The sequence below is a fragment of the Pinus tabuliformis genome, chromosome 5_1, assembly GCF_031772625.1.
Source record: "Pinus tabuliformis cultivar Carrire ecotype Pingquan chromosome 5_1, CPIR1, whole genome shotgun sequence".
Lineage (NCBI taxonomy): Eukaryota > Viridiplantae > Streptophyta > Pinopsida > Pinales > Pinaceae > Pinus > Pinus tabuliformis.
The window spans coordinates 794,481,168-794,503,416 of record NC_142305.1 but is presented as its reverse complement, the minus strand read 5'-3'; positions in this window follow the sequence as shown (position 1 = coordinate 794,503,416).

The following is a 22,249-nucleotide window of genomic DNA, read 5'->3' as shown; positions in this document are numbered from 1 at the left end:
TGGAAAGGTGTTGTCAGAAACATTGAAGTGTGAAAACATAGAGGAAAAGGATTGAGTTACTTACTCAGAGATGCATATGGATCAAGTGGCTTGTAGTTGAAGCTGAAAACTTTGGGTCAAGTTGTTGAAGTTTGGATGTTGAGCAACAATATTCCAATCATTGTAATTCATCATGTAATTGAAGTTTGTGATATGGTTTTCACTCCCCAATACTCTTTGTAGTTGATCTTGACATGCCAATGTAATCTAATTGGGAACATGTGAAAAGTGCAATGTACAAGAGGAGACGTATTGTTATTAGTGGGTGTTTGTACACCCAGACTCATTAGATGTGGGGAATCTCTCCTGTAATGAATTGAAAGTGCATGAGATTTGTATCCTATCAATTGATTCAATTAAAAAAAAACAAAATTAAGAGGACTCTGCCAAAGTGGATAGGGTTGGTATACTCAATACAAGCTCTAGGAGAAGTGATATTGTTGTTGCGGTCATAAGAACGTGTAGGGAAAGATATAACACTGTCATATTTGTGATACAACAATTGAGAGTCCTCTCAGCCAAAAACTATGAATATGTACAAATCACATTCTAGGTAAATGCAACAAAACACAATTCACCATATTACACTGATTTCATAGGAAATATAAATTCAAACTGATCCAAATTTCATTAACGAATTAATCTTGCCAACATTATTAATTACTAAGCCATAAAACAGGGGATGGTCACTATTGAGTCTTTCTCAAATTTTCAACTACACATAAAGTAGAATTTTCATTTTTAAGGCATGTAGATATAAACTATTGGATTTTTACTGGATACTATCATTTGGGTCATTAGTTTGGAGTGCATTCAACATCACCTCTAAAATTCTATGATCAAATTCATAAAATTTAACTGCAAATCACATGGGAATGAAACACTAAGTTCTTTAATTTACAATATGCACATGGGAATGGGTCACCATTTTCGTCGTCTTTAGTAAAATAGGGTTATTCTTATGTGATTAATGAAGACATGTTGTAGACAATCATGGTTAAGAATTCTTATCCTAGGCCGAAAGAAGTCTACAAACTCCACTTTGTGCCATAAGAAAACCTGCAAAATGATAAGCTAGCACACTCTACACATGGCATTGCAGTCTAAAAAACACTCGATTCCGTAATTTTTTCATATTCCGAAGTGGGATTATGCATGTTGAATTCATCTTCACTGGGATTTGGAATTTCTAATACCATGAGAGAGGAGGAATGCCTAAAAATATTCCTTCTCTCTATTTCTTTCGAGTACCCCTTATAAAGGATGGGCGTTTAGACAGACAACATGATCTAATATAGAGCGATAATCAATCCCATAATGAAAGCTTGGTTGTAACCATGCCTCACTATCAGATTGAACACATCTCCTCCCAAGCTTATATATGATCTGACCTGCTTTGGCTTCACCTGCAAAACAACAAATATTTTCAGAACTTGGCATGACTGCATTCCAATGAATTACTTTGAGCATACATATTTAATGTAACAAGACTTATGGGAACATATGGACCTATGTGACAACCTCGTTAGAGTTGTTCACAAGGTTGAAGCAACGCTTGGCATAACATCCTTCAACATGGTAATTTGGAGGTAGCCATTGTAATGAGAATGGAGGCATTGTAGTTCTAGCAGCTGAACTAACATCCACATTGAACCCAACCCCAACACCAGCACCAACACTGGCACCGGTCTTCACCAATATAACAACTTTTTTATCATTAGCTGGGTCATTCAAGACTTTCTTGAGTCTCTTGGAATCCAAAAACATGCTTACAGTTCTACAATTAGAAGCAAACAACACAGAGAAAGGTATTACAATATTTGCAAAATATGATACTGCATTTTCTTCTCTCCCAAAGAAAATTCTCACTAGTTTGATAGTCAATTAGAAGAAATACTTGTTGTTGGCCCATTGCATTTCCAAGTTATACACATTGACAATTTCCAGAAATTTAACAACCATGCCAACACAATGGTGACTGACAACAATGGGGGGAAATAAAATTTGAATATCATTGGAGATGGTGTGGTTTTGACTGTCCTTTGGTTCTGTGACCACACTAATCATTAGCATTATGCATGTTACAGATCCCCTGGCACTTTACACAAGACTAATTTGCAGGAGTTGTAAGAGAATAATCCAAAAACTGTTCCTTTAGTGAATTTTTAAAGAACCTTTTGCATTTATGATTCATAAATCATGTAAGTCATGCAAAAAAGCTACCTACCTCTTCCTCCACAACCAGTGTTTGTGCATATACCAGGAGCTGGGTAAGACTATGTATTTTAACATGTTCTTAAAATAACTTGTTTATATTCACTTGTGATAATATGATTTTTAAGTAAATCATTTATATTCACCTATACATTGTTGTTTAGATTTGGAAATAATGAATATTTTCATACCTTTGGGTCCATTTGTGACTGCACCAATGGATATCGGTCTCAAAGTGCTTGCACAATCAACCCTAAAATGATACAATAATTAATATCAAACCTTAACCTCGAAAAAGGTAGTTCCTTATTGTTAGATCATAAATGGATTTGATTTTTCACTCCTTGTTTACATTTGATTAGTCAAGGTAGTATTTTTATTGGAAATGACTTGGAGGATTTGGGAAAGTAGAAAAAAGAAGGCATATTTCTAGTAAGAGGATAGTTAGGTATTTGAAACCTACCTAATAAATACATTTATTTTGTGCATGAAACTATCTTGATCATTAGGATCACACCAAAGAGGTAATCATCCTGGTAAGTCTCTAATATTTCAAATTGATTCTTTCTTGGAAAAAGTGGTTTTTGCAAAAATTGAATCCAAGTTAGTGGTATATGTATACCATTGATCATATTCATAGAATTTTCCATAAGGACTGATTTGCCAGAGTTATATGAGAAGAACCCAAAATTTGTGCTTTCAATGAATTTTTAAACAACCTCCTCCACTTTTCACTTATAATTCATGTAATTCATGAAGAAAAGCGACCTACCTCTTCCTCCACCAGTTTTTTTTTTTTAATATACGAGGAGCTGGGTAAGCCTATGTTTTGATTTTGTCAATTCAACTTTGTATCTTATGACTTGATATGTACTGACATGTTCTTAAATTTTGTTTATATTCAATTGTCTGATATGTACTAATATGATTTTGAAGTGACTTATTTTTGTTTATATTGAGTTATATGTTGTTCTTTTAATTTGGAAATGATGAATATGTTTACACTGTTGGGTCCATTTGTGTATGCTCCAATGGAAATTTCCTTCAAGTGAAGGAACCATCAAATCTAAATGATCCAACAATAAATTCCAATACTCAACCTCAACTAAGGTATTTTTTTTTGTTAGATCATAAAGAGATTGGAGTTTGAAAAAATAAGGCCTACTTCTAGTAAGAGGATAGTTAGGTATGTGAAACCCGCCTGATAAATAAATCTCTTATCGCATGCAACTATCTTGACCATCAGGATCACACAAAAGAGGTAATCATCTTGTGCAGTCTCTAAGATGTCCAAATTGATGATTTCTTAGAAAAAGAGGTTTTTGCATAAACTAAATCCAAGCGATAAAATGGTTTGTACCATTTTTCAACTTCAAGTTAGTGTTATATGTATACCATTGATCATATTCATAACATTGTCCATAAATATTGATTTTTCAAAGTTATATGGGAATAACCCAAAATATATTCTTTCAATGAATCTTTAAGCAACCTCCTCCATTTTTCACTTGGAATTCATGTAATTCATGTGGAAAAAGTGACCTACCTCTTCCTCCACCAATTATTTTTCCTATATGAGGAGTTGGGTAAGCCCATGTTTTTATTTTGTATCTTATGACTTTATATGTACTGACATGTTCTTAGCTGGGTAAGCCTATAATTTTATTTTGTTAATTCAACTTGGTATCTTATGACTCTATATGTATTGACATGTTCTTAGTATTTTTTATATTCAACTGTATGATATGTAGTAATATGTTTTAAAGTAACATATTTTGTTTATCTTGAGTTATATGTTGTTCTTTTAATTTCAGACTATTGGGTCGATTTTTAATTGCTCCAATGGAAATTGCCTTAAATTGATGGTACCATCAAAGCTAAATGATCCAACAATCAATCTCGATACTCAACCTCGACTAAGGTATATTTTTTTGTTAGATCGTAAATAGATTGGAGTTTTTGGTATTTTTTTTGTTAGATCGAAAATATATTGGAGTTTTTGCTTCACATTTACATTTGATTGGTTGGGGTAACATAAGGCCTTTTTTTTGGGAAGAGAATAGTTGTGTATGTAAAACCTTCCTGATAATATCCTCCACATGATGATCACACCAAAGAGGTAACCATCTAGTGACCAAAATTGATCATTTCCTAATAAAAGAGGATTTTGCATAAATTGAACCTTAGCTATAAAATGTATTGTATATGTTGATGACCTAGCAATCACCAGAAATTCAAAGCTTTTTATTGAAAATATAAAATTTTATTTTCAAATTCTCCCATCGGTTTGGTTTATATATGGCCTTTCGGAATGGCTTCCCTCGCTCTGGATGGATTTCCCCTCCTCCCAATCAAGTTCATACCAGTTCCTACTTGTTTATATCCTCTTTTCTCGGCGATCACTTACTAAAATGTCAATTTTTCATATATAATAATAATAATAAATATTATATTAAAAGAGAGATTGAAACACCTAGGAATAGTACCCCTTGTGGAATATAGTATGCCCCTATCGAAGTGTCAGGATCATATACGATTCCAATGCAAGACATTAGACACTGTACGTTGGGGGGTTTCCAGCGGGTTCCCCTCCCTTCTAAAAATTATCCCACTGTAATATTTGAATGATTATGACCTGTAGTCATGCAAAAGTTCTCAAGTGGAGTAATCTAAGTCAAAAGGTTTTGTTCCTTGTCTCTGGAGAGTTTTGAAACCAACCTTTGGATCAATTTCCATCGTGAAAAGTCGGATCGAAGTAGAAAGAATATAGTAGGGTCGAGCTTCGTCCTTCGTTCATCGCTAGTTGGACCTTGGTCTTGTGGAGTGCTCACAAGTAAAGAGAGAAGGCAAACTAGTAGGTGTGATGTTACCCAAAAATATTTCCTAATGCCCTTCCCATTTCCTCCAACATCAATTGGTTTTTTAGATACCTGAAACAACAATACCCTTTGCACTAGTACCAAAGGTATCAGGGGAAGAAGTGACATAGGCAAGAGCAAAGCGTACATAAGTGAAATTAGCAATTACATTTAGTAGCCACGACCATGTGTAACATGAATTTGGAGAGTCAAATTGGCCATGGAACTCATTGAAACACCACCCATTTAATGTATTATGGAGGGAGGCAATTGACTGATCATGATATTGAAGTTTGGGGTTATGCCAGAAGCATAATTCCATCATCATTCCTTACTTCTCCTATTAATGGAATTATATCTGCTACTGGAGAATCTGTTGGGGGATTTGCTATGTGGTTGATTGAATATATAGGTTTTGGAACTCAAATTGCATTTGAATTATTTTTTAGGAATATAAATTTGGAAAGAAATATGCTATAATGATTCCTCAAACAAAATATGAAAATAAGTTGTTGAAAAAGTCCAACCTGAACAATTGTTTCCTTATATCTATTCCATTAGAGCACAATGTAAATATAAATAGTAATGATGGAATGATTGAAGTTAACATTATACTAACAAAATTTGGAAATCAAACAAACAAATCCATTTCCAATCGTCAAACCTTGGAAACCTATAGGTAGTGGAGCTCCATAGACATTGGTCGCATCACTTCAGAAGCAGGTAACGAGTTCCGATTCGTCAGAACTCACGCCACACAGAGTTGATCTGTTTTATCTAGAAGAAGCTGCTAAAGAAGCCATAGACCCTATTGCCAACACCACCTCAACCTGAAACCCACACACCATAACAAAAAGCATAACAACAACCTACAACTACACACCATTCTCACAATTATTGTTCCTCGTCATTAACCAAAAGAAAAAGAATGCAAATATCAACCTTTAGCTCTCTGTGGATGCCATTAACCCTAGATTTCTCTCAGCATTATGATATTAAAAAAAGTGCCCATGCAATATATGTTTGTATACCTTTACAACATCGTGAGGATATATATGTTTGTATACCTTTACATCATCGTGAGGATCACCACTCTTGCAACATCCACGATAATGACTTTGTCCACTCTAAAAACAAGGTTGTCGCTCAAGTCAAAAATAATAGAGCTATTGCTGCTAAAAACAAAAGATTTCTTTCCACACTGTGAGAGCTTATCATCTATCCGAGGATGCCCGATGAACACCGGTTCATGTGGATGAATCTTGATACTCTAATTCTATCACAGTATCATATAATGAATTGTAACTGACTAATACTGGTTTTCAATTAGATGACAAAGGTTATTTCCATTGTCTAACACCTAAATCGAAGGCACACAAAGGCACAGGTGGCATGGTTAGGGTGTCTTATCAAATGGAACACCTTACGACGTAATTATTAATTGTAAAAGAAAATAAAATTTAATTTAAACATATATAATATTTTGAAAACATGCAATAAGACTTTTGATATGACATTTTTTTAATGTATCAATTTAAGTAAAATGGAAGAAAGGGCATAACTACTTTTGACATAGATCTCAACTTTTGATATGTGACTACTACTAAAAATATTATAAAATATTCCATGGTCGTAGCTACCATCCACCCAATAGTTACTAAGGCATATTAGTGGACAATGTGCCTTTCTGGATAAATATATACATAGTTGACATAGAAATGTTTTATTTATGGACCATATTGTCCACTTTGAATTTTTTTTTGTTATTCATATATTCTTAAATACACTTCAATAATGAAAAATTACTTAACACTACATACTGAAATATTTTATTTATAATTCACGATGAATTTTTTTATCACTATTAATATTTTTTAAATGCCACTTATTAAATTTAAATGAAAAATTGAATTAATTACACATTTCCTGAGGATTTTTTTTTTACTTTCAATTATTTTTTGTTTTTGAACATTGGAATGTTTTATTACATTGTCAACATTAAAATATATTTTTCCCTCTATACATGTATATGAAATTGATATTGAAATAAATTAATTAACATCGATATTTAAATAGTTTAGTTTAGTCATGTATTGAAATGTTTTTGAAAAATAAAGAATGACACATCTTCCTCTCAAAAGTAAAAAAATAAGATTATTTATTTATTTATTTATTTTCCTTTTATAGAAAACTAATATAAAATTATGTTGCTTCACATGGACATACAAATATATTATTTATGATTGAGATTGAGAGTAAAACCTATCCTTCATATTGGGTTGCAATATCAACCACCAACAAGAATGAGAGTGGTATCATTGACATTATACTATAATTAAAAATAACAACAAATATATATTTATTTTTATTTTCCATTATAGTTGAAGTTGTTTTTTATTTATATAGTATTTGATTTATATTTTAGAAGGGACATGTATCTAACTCCAAGTTAGCAATTTCCCTAATATAGTCATAATGCTCCTCTTGGTGCAAGTTTCATATATGTATATATATATATATATATATATATATATATATATATATATATATATATATATATATATATACATAATTTAAAAATCAAGTTATGAAATATAATGATTACGAATATCAATCACCCAATTTTTTTTCTTCAAACTTTTTTTTTATGTTGGCTTGAACCAAGTGAGGATCTGAAATTTGAATATTCCATGGTGGTAGCTACCATCCACCCAATAATTACTAATGATTAAATTAAAATTGTAGAAGCCCTATTTCAAAATATACATGTCTTTTTGCATAAATATATACATAGTTGACATAGAAATATTTTATTTATGGACCACATTGTCCACTTTGAAATGTTTTTTTGTTATTCATATATTTTTAAATACACTTCAATAATGAAAAATTACTTAACATTACATAGTGAAATATTTTATTTATAATTAACAATGAATTTTTTTTATCATTATTAATATTTTTTAAATCCCACTTATTAAATTTATATCAAGAATTGAATTAATTACACATTTCCCAAGAAGTTTTTTTACTTTCAATTATTTTTTGTCTTTGAACATTGGAATGTTTTATTACATTGTCAACATTAAAATATATTTTTCCCTCTATACATGTATATGAAATTGATATTGAAATAAATTAATTAACATCGATATTTAAATAGTTTAGTTTAATCATGTATTGAAATGTTTTTGAAAAGTAAAGAATGACACATCTTCCTCTCAAAAGTAAAAAAATAAGATTAATTTTTATTTTATTTACTTTGTTTTTATAGAAAGCTAATATAAAATTATGTTGCTTCACATGGACATACAAATATATTATTTATGGTTGAGATTAAGTGTAAAACATGTCCTTCATATTGGGTTGCAATATCAACCACCAATAAGAATGAGAGTGGTATCATTGCCATTATACTATAATTAAAAGTAACAACAAATATATATTCATTTTTATTTTCCATTAGAGTGAGAGTTGTTCTTTATTTATAGAGTATCTCATTTTTATTTTAGAAGGGACATGTGTCAACTCCAAGTCACTCATTTCCCTCATATAGTCATAATGCTCCTCTTGGTGCAAGTTTCATATCTGTATGTATATAGTTACATAATTTAAATATCAAGTTATGAAATATAATGGTTACGAATATCAATCACCCAAATTTTTTTCTTCATTTTTGTTATGTTAGCTTGAACCAAGTGAGAATGTGAACTTTGAATCTAATGATTTACATGACCAATTAAACTCTATTTGTGTGCTTGAATTGGTAAATTCAATTTGTATCATAAAATTGAAATTTATTTTTAGCTAATATTGATATTATGTATACATATATATTTAACATTTTCACATATAAAAACATTTTTATTTTTAATTATATATTTATTAATTAAATTTAGTAAGTTTTTATATGATTTTTAATTATATATTATGAAAAGTTATAAGGTTGAATATAAATAAATTAATTCTTTTTGTGGTTGGTAATTAAGCAACCCTTTCATTCAAGTATTCCATGTAAAAGAAGAAAATCCCATTTTAATTTTTGTTAAAATATATACACACATAAAAATATAAATCCCTTTAAATATTAATTCATTTAATTTTGAAATATATATATATATATATATATATATATATGAATTTTAAAATAAATCTAAACTAATAAATTATACATATCAAAATTATTATGCAATAAGATAATTAATAAATTATTAGTAAATTTAAAATTAAATTCAATATATAATGATAAATATATCTCACATAAAAAAATTTCACCTCCACTATTTAATAAATTTGGAAATAAAAATATTTTCAATCATAAACCATAGTTTATGGTTCTTCCTTAAGATTTTAAGGATATAAATTTATCTTAACTATTTAATAAATTTGGAAATAAAAATACATTTCCTCATAAACTATATAATTCTTTAGGGAAGATTTTAAGGATAGAAATTTATTTTAAAATGTAAAATTTTGGCTTTGTAAGCTGTAAAATAGTTGTGATGCTTTTTTACTTGTGACACTTTTAATGATATAGTGTTTATAAAATTTTGGCACTTTTTAAGATAAGATAATTTTATCTTGTAAACTTTGAACAAATTATCAATTATTTTTTATAAATAAAAATTAACAATTTTTTAAGAAAAACACTTGAAAAATTAGACTAGAATTCCTAAAATTTATCTGCTAAAATTTTCCTTATAATTATACCCTTAAAAATAGAAAAATACACTGCAAAAATAAAAATGGCAAAGTACATCTCATAGCTGAGATAAATGTGATAACCAGACGGGCCTCATTTAGTGTGCATGGAACAATGGTATTTTATTAACACAACTTTGTTACTCCAAAATGAAATTCAAAGCAAAACAATCTAATACTAAATCCATAATGGTGTTTTCTTAACAAAACATCGTTACTCCAAAATACAATACAATGAAATTGGATGTAATAATAAATCTGTAACCACAACCACAATTCCATAAACTTGGTGATTACAATTTTCACTATTGGAAAGCACGTACACATGCTCTAACTATCAAACCCCATTGTAAAATAAAGAACTACTCATGCTGAATTTTTAATTATGGCTATGACTTGTCTGGAAATTCAGGTTAATGGAAGATTTCACAATTATAGTGGGGTCTACTTCATTACAATATTTTATTTTATTTAATTCAAAAGTAGAGAAATCTAAACCTGATTATCAACTGATTGTAAAATCGGATCATCGGAATGCTCAACTTCAATGCCACTGGTATCCTCGATGTTTATCTCACAGATGTCTCGCTGACGAGAAATACTTGTCTCCATCGTAACTCTTTCCAAACACATGCATCTCCATCATAAGGCTTTCCAAATGCGTTAGGATTCCTCATTCTTTGCTAAAACCTGTCAGATCTTCATGGGTTATAATTATGGTAAAGATCAACAAGTTTAACAATTATACAAATCAAGATTGGGTTGACATTAAAATAGTGGGATCTAAAGGTGGAAGAACTCTCAATCATACAAATCAAGATTGGGTTGACATTAAAATAGTGGGATCTAAAGGTGGAAGAACTCTCAATCATTTAACATTAGATCTAATGGTGCATAGGAGTGTAAAATGGCAACTCGGGGAGTTCTTATCAAAGGGAATGCCTTACATCGTAATTATATACATCTACCGATGTATATCAACCACATTCGTAAATATGATTGTGCTAGTATACCATTCCCATTATTTAAAAGAGATCTCAAACAACTCATAACACCTTAATTTCAATTTTAAGAACCTTGACCCAATATAATTGCGCAATATCCATGTTATAGGACACAATTAGCCATATAGGCCCCGTGAATAATTGAATTGGCCTTCAAACTTATGCTTACTAAGTTGACAATTCATTATTTGATTGGAGATCCACTGTGGCCTACTCGATTATTCCTGCATCTGTCTGAAACGATTTCATAGCGACTTTATTATTTAAATACTTCGATTGTTAATGAGTCAAGAGAAATCGATGCCAATATACTAACATGAATTAGTAAATGAACTGAAAACTATAATAAAATAAATTACAATGATATAAGTCGAGTGACATCCAATTATTTTGGAATAAATTAAAATGATTTAAGTCGAGTGACATCCAATTATTTTGGAACCATTAAAATGTAAAAGTGTATTTCTTTTTGGGACTATATTTCCTCATTAATTTTGTTTGAAATTTGAAAGGAATTTGCTTCCACTTTTAAATTGAATTGTTGCAGCTTAATTGTTTTATATTTTGAGAGTATTTTTTTTTATTATTTAATTGAAATTTTGAATGATAATTGAAATCAAAAAATTAATTTATAAATTTTAGATAATCAAAATATATCAAAGTTTAAAAACATTGATATTTTTATATGTTGGAAAATAATTTTTAAACAATAAAAATACACCATCAAATTAATTTTATCATGGCTCACCCAGGAAAACCAACCAATTTGTTTTTTAAGAAATAAAAAAAATACATAATTTCATTAAAAAAATAATTACATTTGCTTTAGAATTCCCCTATTTTACTGAGTAAAAAATTGTCTATGCCAGTGTTTTACTACAGAGACCTATCCTCTATTTATTTCTTCTTTGAATCAGATCAGTGACAATTTCTAATTTACGCTGTCTGAACAAAAACCTATATCTAGAATAACTAACTCCCAAACATGGAATAGTTAGAAAAGCAATGACTTCTTGGTTATATCCACGCGTAGAAAAATCTCAATTTTGTGTTAACGTTGGATATATGATTTCAACCATCAAAAAAACTAAAACACTTTCTACACTCTTATTTTTATTCACATGAAAACACTTTACAAATGCAACGGACGATATGGTGCATCACAGGAGCTCGGATGGTGATTAGTGATAATTGACAAGTGATCTGTAAGTAGCACCGAGTTGCCAATTCTGAGGAATAACATTGTTTGCAGTGAGTGTTCTTCTAGTTGAAAGAGACTGCAAGCGAATATAGAATGGAGCTTGTAAACAGTCGCTATTCAAACACTAATTTTCACCCCAACTCTCTTCTATTCTTTCCCATGTATTAGATTTTTCCTGCATACATGAGAATGTAGACATGAATCTTCTTTTAATCATGAATTGATACACATATTTACATGAACTGAGAATTTTTATGTCCATTTTAGATTTTAAGAATATTTTGGAATCTTGTATCTTTATGTCAATCGCAAATTCTGAGAATATGTAGGAATCTCATAGTCAGGAGAAAGTTAAGACAATCGAAATAAATTCAGCAGCATGATATCCGTGTCACAACTTTAACTCATAATTTGTATAATAACACACCTTCTTTATACAAACTCCTCAAAGATCGTCATCCCATCTTTGTATTTGATAAGGATAATGAACCAATAGTCATTAGCACTTCCATTAATTTTGAATGCAATATTCTTGCTCCGATATTCGCAAGGCACACTATAATATAGCACAAAATAAGAAGACACATTCAATAAAATGAGCATAAAAAACCACATCATAAAGGTATAAAATCTGCAAAAATCCTTAAATTTACTTGATTGAGGTGTAGGACTAGATAACTACCAACTAAACAAAATAGAGACAACTCCATTGTTAACCAGATCTGAATATGCACCAAGAGAAGCCATGATAGTGAATGTAGTACCGCTGAGATCGAAATGCCTTTTGCCAAAACCTGAGAAGATTGCACTAGGACATTCATCTGTAATTACCACAACCATCGCCGTTTGGGAACACAGTCCATTCTCTATGCACTTCACCTGTTTAGACATACCATATGATAACTAGATAGGCCTAATTTAGTGTGCATCTAACAACAATATTTTCTTAACAAAATTTTGTTACTGCAAAATGCAATGCAAACAAAATCAATATAGTACTAAATCCATAATGGTATTTTCTTAACAAAACATAGTTACTCCAAAATGCAATACAATGAAAGTGGACGTGATACTAAATCTAGAACCAAAACCACAACACAATAAAAAATAAAATTGGTGATTACAACATCTTGTTTTCACTATTGCAAAATGCGTACGAGTACTCTAACTATCATACCCCATTGTAAAATAGAGAACTACTCATGCAAATTTTTTAATTATAAAATAGAGGACTACTCAGGGGGAATTTTTAATTATGACTATAACTTGTAAGGAAATTCAGGTTAATGGAAGATTTTACAATTACAACGGGATTTACATCATTAAAATATTTTATTTTCTTTAATTCAAAAATAGAGAAATCTAAAATTGACTATCAACCAATTGTAAATTTGGATCATCTGAATGCTCTGCTTCAATGCCATTGGTATCATTGATGTTGAGCTCATGGATGTCACGAGCAATACTTGTCAGTGTCTCCACCATAAGGCCTTCCAAACAAATGCATCTCCATCATAAGGATTTCCAAATGCATTAGGATTCATGATTCATGGGTTATAATTATTGTAAAGATCAACAAGTTGAATGGTTATACAAATCAAGATTTGGTTGACAATTAAAATAGTAGGATCTAAGGGTGGAATAATTTTCAATCGTCTAAGAGTAGATCTAATGGTGCATAGAAGTGCAAAGTGGAAACTTGGGGGAGTTATTCTCAAAGGGGAATGCCCTAGGACGTAAATATTTCAAGTACTCTCAGCCATAAATAAAATATTTGGATATCCATGTGAAGTAAGATAATTATATATTAACTTTAAAGAGAGATAAATGAACTAAAAGTAAAAGAATATTATATTTTCACTTTTGAATATGAGCAAGATGTATAATTCTTATTATTTTTGAAAATATTTCAAAACACTTAAATAAACCATTTGAATATATATATGAACTAATTTATCTCAAGGTCAGTTTCATATATATGCATATAGAAAGAGTAAAAATAAAAAAATGTTAATGTTGACCATAATAAAATATTTCAATTTGAAAAAAATGGTAATTGAAAGTAAAAAAAATGAATTAGTTCATAATAAAAATAATAAGAGAAAGAAGTATAATTCATTGAATTCTTGATACATCAAGCTTGATCCATCTTAGTTGTGGGTCTACAAAGAACCAAGAGGGATCAAATATCTAATGGTGCATAGAAGTGCAAAGTGGCAACATAGGGTGTTCTTCTCAGAGGGGAATGCCTTACGGCATAGATATTTCACGTACTCTCAACCATAAATAAAATGTTTGGATATCCATGTGAAGTAACATAATTATATATTAACTTTAAAGAGAGATAAATGAACTAAAAGTAAAAAAATATTACATTTTCACTTTTGAGTGTAAGCAAGATGTATAATTCTTATTCTTTTTTAAAATACTTCAAAACACTTAAATAAACTATATGAAGATGTATATGAACTAGTTTATGGTTAGTTTCATATATGCATATAGAAAGAGTAAAAATAAAAAATGTTAATGTTGACCATAATAAAATATGTAAAAAAAATGGTAATTGAAAGTAAAAAAAATTAATTAGTTCCTAAAAAAAATAATAATGGAAAGAAGTATAATTCATTGAATTCTTAATATATCAACGTTGATCCATCTTAGTTCTGGATCTACAAAACACCAAGAGGGGTTAAATCTCTTGAGGTGCAAACCTATTTTAACATGGATCTAGTTTGTTAGAATATATATATATATATATATATATCTTCCTACATGAGAATATCATTAACAAAACCATGGGTTGTCAAAACTTGGAGCCCAATGGTAAATTGCATATTTTACCTCAATTTTATTTTATTATTATTTTTATTTATATTTTTATGTAATTTGACCTAGTCAAAATGTTTACATAAAATGACTAGCTATTACAACATCTCTTCCATATCATGCTATAGAGTGCCTCTTCGGGCAAAAATTAACATGTGGCATTTAGAAAATATTATTAATGATAAACAAATCAATGTGGGTCATGTATAAACTATTTCAATGGCCATGTTAGGGAAAATATATATCTCTCTATATATATGATAACCAGATGGGCCTAATTTAGAGTGCATCGAACAACAATATTTTCTTAACACAATTTTGTTACTCGAAAATGCAATGCAAAGCAAATCAATCTAGTACTAAAGCTAGAATGGTATTTTCTTAACAAAAAATTGTTACTCCAAAATGCAATACAATGAGATTGGATGCGATACTAAATCTAGAACCACAACCACAACACCATAAACTTGGTGATTACAACTTCTTGTTTCACTATTGCAAAATGCGTATGAGTACTCTAACTATCAGACCCCATTGAAATATAGAGAACTGTTAAATAATGAATCCATACAGGTGAGGATAGTTTTTAGATAGGAGGAATGACCTGTTGTAGAGTTTTAGTGAACCCAACATTTCGGACTACCAAGTGAGTCCATCATCAGGGGATGCGTCAATAGATATTCTTCAGATCTTAATGATGTATCCAGGAGCTAGATTTAGGTTATATATATAGGAAATTGAAGAAAAGATGTAAGAAAATAGGTCGGCTAGATTTTCATTTAATTAATTAATTAATTATTATTATTCTTTATTTATTTATTTATATGATTTTTATTTTTTTTAATTAACTAATTAATAGGTTTATAAATTAATTGATTTTATTATTTACTTACTATGTTTATTAATTTTATTTAAATATATGGTTTAGTTGATTTATTAACTAATTAATTAAATTAATTAGTTAATTAGTTAGTTAATTAATTAATTAATTAAGGGTTGATTAATTAATTAATTTAATTAATTATTCTTTATTAATATGTTTATTAATTTATTGTATTATTCACTTGTTAGTTTGATTAATTAATTAATTTTTAGTTTGTTGATTAATTGTTATGTTTATTTCTTTAATGTAAAATTAGTTGATTAATTTATTTTATATATATATATATATATATATATATATATATATATATATATATAATATATTAGATTAATTACTTTTATTAATGTTTTTAACTATTAATCTAATTTGTCTGATTAATTAAAATTAATTTATTAGTTTTAATTATTTATTATTTGTTAATATGTCTCTAATTTTATGTATTTATTTCGTGTTTGATTATTTATTGATTTTATTTACTTGATAAATTTATTTAATTTTTAATTAATAAATCCTAATAGGTTTGGTGAGTTAATGCTATAATATTATCTGTCAATCCTAGATGTAATTTTCATTGATTAATGTTATCAATTGATTATGGGTGAATTAATCACTACTAATTTATGTTTATGATGATGATGATATGAGAATTGATGTTTTTGGAGATTATTATATTGATATTTTTAAGAGAGGAGGGAATATGTTAATTTAAGGGATAAGGGTTAATTATTGATTTTTAAGATTTTCAAGTAAAGGTTTCCATGTGTTACTTAGTTTTAGTCCATCATCCTGGTTCAAATTGTTCTTCCTTTTTTCTATTTCTATGGCTTCTTTGATTTTCCTTCTAAGATAGTGGTCCTCTTTTCTAACCAGTTTGACCTCTTCCATGCAGATGTAATGAGAGGAAGAGTGAACATGTTCTGCTAAGGCCGATTTAGAGTTCCTATCTCTTCTTAGGTCGGCCGCATGTTCTTTAATCCTAATGTTAAGATACCTACCAATTTCACCTATATATTCCTTACCACATGAGCAAGGAATCACATAAACACCTTTTTGTAGATTAGGGTTTATGGGATCCTTGACTGAGCTGATTAATTGACTAATGGTGTTAGTAGGGGTGAATGCTACATTGATGTTATGTTTATTAAGAATTTTAGTAATTTTATCAGTGGTGCCTTTTATGTAAGGTAGGGAGACCTTAGGAGTTGATAAATTTTGATTTTTCATGTCCTTGTTATTATTGATTAGAGATAGGTGCATGGCTTTCTTAATGGTATTTCTATTGTAGCCATTTAGTTCAAACACTTTGTGTAGATGGTTGAGTTCATCATTTCAATGGTCATGATCAGATATTCTGGCAGCCCTAGTGGTTAGGGTCCTAATGATGCCAATCTTCTGTTTAGGGTGGTGATGGGAATTTGCATGAAGATATCTTTCTGTATGGGTTTTCTTTCTATAAACTTGGAAACCAAGAGACCCATTTCTTTTTGTTAGAAGGATATCAAGAAAGGGAAGGTGGTTGTTCTTTTCAATTTCAATAGTGAATTTTATATGGTCAGATAGGCTATTTAGATGATCAAGGAATAGGTCAAGTTTTTCTTTTCCATGACTCCACTTGGCAAATATGTCATCTACAAACCTTTTCCATTCAGTAGGGGTGTATGGAAATGACTTAAGAGCCTTTTGTTCGAAGTGCTCCATAAATATGTTGGCAATTATGGGGGATAGAGGAGAGCCCATAGCCACTCCATGTGTTTGTTCATAAGTTTTTCCTTTGAAACTGAAGTAAGAAGATTTCAAGCATAGCTCCAATAATTAATTAATTAATTAATTAATTAAATGAAAATCTAGCGGACCTATTTTCTAACATCTTTTCTTCAATTTCCTATATATATAGCCTAAATCTAGCTCCTGGATACATAATTAATATCTGAAGAATATCTATTGATGCATCTCTTGATGATGGACTCACTTGGTAGTCCGAAACGTTGGGTTCAATAAAACTCTACAACAGGTCATTCCTCCTATCTAAAAAGTAGAGAACTACTCATGCACTTTTTATAATTATAAAATAGAGAACCACTCATGTAGAATTTTTACTTATAACTATAACTTGTATGGAAATATAGGTTAATGGAAGATTTCACAATTACAGCAGGATCTAATTCATTACAATATTTTATTTTCTTTAATTAAAAAATAGAGAAATCTAAACCTAACTATCAACCTATTGTAAATTTGTATCATCAAAATGCTCAACTTCAATGCCATTGGTATCGTTGATGTTGATCTCATGGATGTCATGATCAATACTTGCGACGTCTCCATCATAAGGCTTTCCAACCAAATGAAACTCCATCATAAGGATTTCCAAATGCATTAGGATTCCTCATTCATGGGTTATAATTATTGTAAAGATCAACAAGCTGAACAGTTATACAAATTAAGATTTGGTTGACAATTAAAATAGTGGGATCTAAGGGTGTAAGAACTCTCAATCGTCTAACAATAGATCTAATGGTGCATAGGAGTGCAAAGTGGCAACTGGGTGGTTTATTATCAAAGGGGAACACCTTACAACGTAAATATTTCAATTACTCTCAACGATAAATAAGATGTTTGGATATCCATGTGAAGTAAGATAATTATATATTAACTTTAAAGAGATAAATGAACTAAAAGTAAAAGAATATTATATTTTCACTTTTGAGTGTCAGCAAGATGTATTAATGTGTATATGAACTAATCTATCTCAATGTTAGTTTCATATATATGCATATAGAAAGAGTAAAAATAATAAAATGTTAATGCTGTGGGAATAAAATATTTCAATTTAAAAAAATGGTAGTTGAAAGTAAAAAAATAAAAATAATTTCTTAATAAAAATAATAAGAGAAAGAAGTATAATTCATTGAATTCTTGATATATCAACCTTGATCCATCTTAGTTCTGGATCTACAAAGCATCAAGAGGGATCAAATATCTAATGGTGCATACGAGTGCAAAGTGGTAACTGGGGAGTTCTTCTTAGAGGGGAACATGTTAGGACATAAATATTTCACGTACTCTCAGCCATAAATAAAATGTTTGGATATCCATGTGAAGCAACATAATTATATATTAACTTTAAAGAGACAGAAATGAACTAAAAGTAAAAAAAATATTATTTTTTCACTTTTGAGTGTGAGCAAGATGTATAATTCTTATTCCTTTTGAAAATACTTCAAAACACTTAAATAAACTATTTGAATATGTATGTGAACTAGTTTATGGTCACTTTCATATATACATATAGAAAGAGTAAAAATAAAAAATGTTAATGTTGACCATAATAAAAATATGTAAAAAAATTGGTAATTGAAAGTAAAAAAATTAATTAGTTCCTAATAAAAATAATAACAGAAAGAATAATTCATTGAATTCTTAATATACCAATGTTGATCCATCCATCTTAGTTATGGATCTAGATCAAGTAAGGTGAAAACCTCTCATGGATCTAGTTTGTTAGAATATATATATAATAATTCATTGAATTCTTAATATACCAATGTTGATCCATCCATCTTAGTTATGGATCTAGGGATCAAGTACCTTGAGGTGAAAACCTCTTTTAACATGGATCTAGTTTGTTAGAATATATATATATATATATATATATATATATATCTTCCAACATGAGAATATCATTAACAAAACCATGGGTTGTCAAAACTTGGAGCCCAATGGTAAATTGGCTATTTTACCTCAATTTCATTTTTATTATTAATTTTATTTATATTTTTATGTAATTTGACCTAGTCAAAATGTTTACATAAAATGACTCGCCATTACAACATCTCTTCCATATTGTGCTAGAGAGTGCCTCTTCGGGCAAAAATTAACATGTGACATTTAGAAAATATTATTAATGATAAATAAATCAATGTGGGCCATGGATAAATTATTTCAATGGCCATGTTAAGTAAAATATATCTCTCTATATATATGTGGTTAAAGAAAAATATTATGTATATATTTTATAAAGCAATTGAAAAAAATAAAATCTTATGTTTAAAAAATTTCAAGTAGTCTCACTATTCTACATTTTGTTCATTTTTTTAGCTATATTTTTTTTGTCAATTTTGTATGAAATCCATTAAATATTTGTTGGAATTAGTTTAAACTGAGATGTTTACACAATCCAAGTGTCCAAGGAGATTTTCAAGTTTTTGAATCCGTTTATGCATTCAAAAATACAATTTAAAACATGAAAAATGATATCTATAAATATAGATAGACAATGGATCCATTTTAACCAATGATTTATCATTTCCTAGATTCGTGATAGATCCATATTGGTAAATAATGAAATTCATACACCATAAAATCATGTCACATTTGAAAAAATAAAAATAAAAATATAGAGCACACAATGCGTCTTCCCAGCACAATCAATGCCCATAGAATAATTTTCCTAGATTTGTGATTAAGATAGATCTTTATTGGTAAATAATAAAACTCATATACCATAAATCATGTCACATTTGAAAAAATAAAGACAAAAATATGGAGCACACAATGAGTCTTCCCACACAACGATAGATCCATATTGGTAAATAATGAAACTCATATACCATAAAATTATGTCAGATTTGAAAAAAATAAAAACAAAAATATAGAGAACACAATGAGTCTTCCGTGCACAATCAATGCTCATAGAGTAACTTTCCTAGATTCCTCGTTCAGATAGATCTTTACTGGTAAATAATGAAACTCATATACCATAAATCATATCACATTTGAAAAAATAAAGACAAAAATATAGCGCACACAATGAGTCTTCCCAACACAATGAGTACTCAGAGAGTAACTTTGTATTTTTTTTAATTTGATATTTTAATATTGAAAGAATATAATATTTATATTGATCAGAGTGTTTGTTTTGAAATAGAACTTTCAAAATTTTAATTTAATCATCAAGTAATAAAGTTATATATATTAAATTACTAATCATATTGTTATAAATATAAAAAATATAAAAAATTATCTTAATTATAATTTTATTTTATATATATATATATATACAACAAGATTCTTAACCAAAGAGATTCATCTCCAGTTTACCATAAAGAATAATAATTTGTAAATAGAGTTTGTTACAATACTATGGGCCAATACCATTATTTACTAAAACCACATGTCCAAAAAAACCATAATTGATGTTCATATGACATTTTTTTATTAATCAATTTAATAAAATGGTAAAAAGTACATAATTACTTTTGAGATAAATCTAAACCTTTCATCTATGACCACTGCTAATAATATTTTAAAATATTATGTGGAGTTTAGATACATACCATCCACCTAATAACACCAATATACATGTTTATTTTGGCATATGGCTCCAATAATTTTAATTTAATTATCAATTATTATTAGGTGGATGACAAGATTTAACCTCCACAAAATATTCTTAATAATATACAAAAATCAAAAGTTGAGATTTATCTAAAAAACAATTATGCTCTTTTTACTCTTTTAATAAAATTGATTAAGTAAAAAAAATCATATGAACAAGTTTCATATAAAGCGAGTTATTTTTTTTTGGGTATATGGTATTGATAAGTCATGCTATTGGCCCATAGTTTTGTAATAAATGCTATTTACAAATTAAGAATCCTCATGATAAAATTAAGAATCCTCATGATAAAATGAGGGTAAATCTCCATGGTTGATCATATTGTTTCATTTTATTTTAAATGTATATATATTTAACTTATATATTAATTTTTTCATAATTAACAATAATAATAATAATTTAAAACAAAGTGACAATTGAGTTAGTTTTAATGATTTGTTTAAATTTAGCAATGTTAGGTGTACCGTGAAATAAGTGTTTTGATGCTTATTATGGATTGATGCTTGTAGGCATTTACCAACTATTTAATTAATATGGATAAGCTTATAATTATTGATAATTAAATTAAAATTCTGGAAGCCCTGTTCCAAATTGGACATGATTATGACTTAATAATTATTAAGTGGATAATAGGGCTTATAATTATTGATAATTAAATTAAAATTCTGGAAGCCCTATTCCAAATTGGACATGATTATGACTTAATAATTATTAAGTGGATAATAGAGATTTAACTGCACTCAATGTTCTAGAATATTCTTAATAGTAGTCACAGATAAAAGGTTAAGATTTATTCCAAATTGGACATGATTATAACTTAATAATTATTAAGTGGATAATAGGGATTTAGCTGCATTCAATATTCTAAAATATTCTTAATAGTAGTCACAAATAAAAGGTTATGATTTATCTCAAAAGTAGTTACGCCTTTGATGCCTTTTTATTTAAATTGATTAATTAAAAAAATGTCATATGAACACGAGTTATGGTTTTTTGGACATGTGCTATTAGTAATCCATGCTATTGACCCATGATTTTGTAACAAGACCTATTTATAGGCTAAGAATATCCATGGTAAAGTTGGTGTGAATCTCCATGGTTAAGAACTTGATTAAATATTTTTTA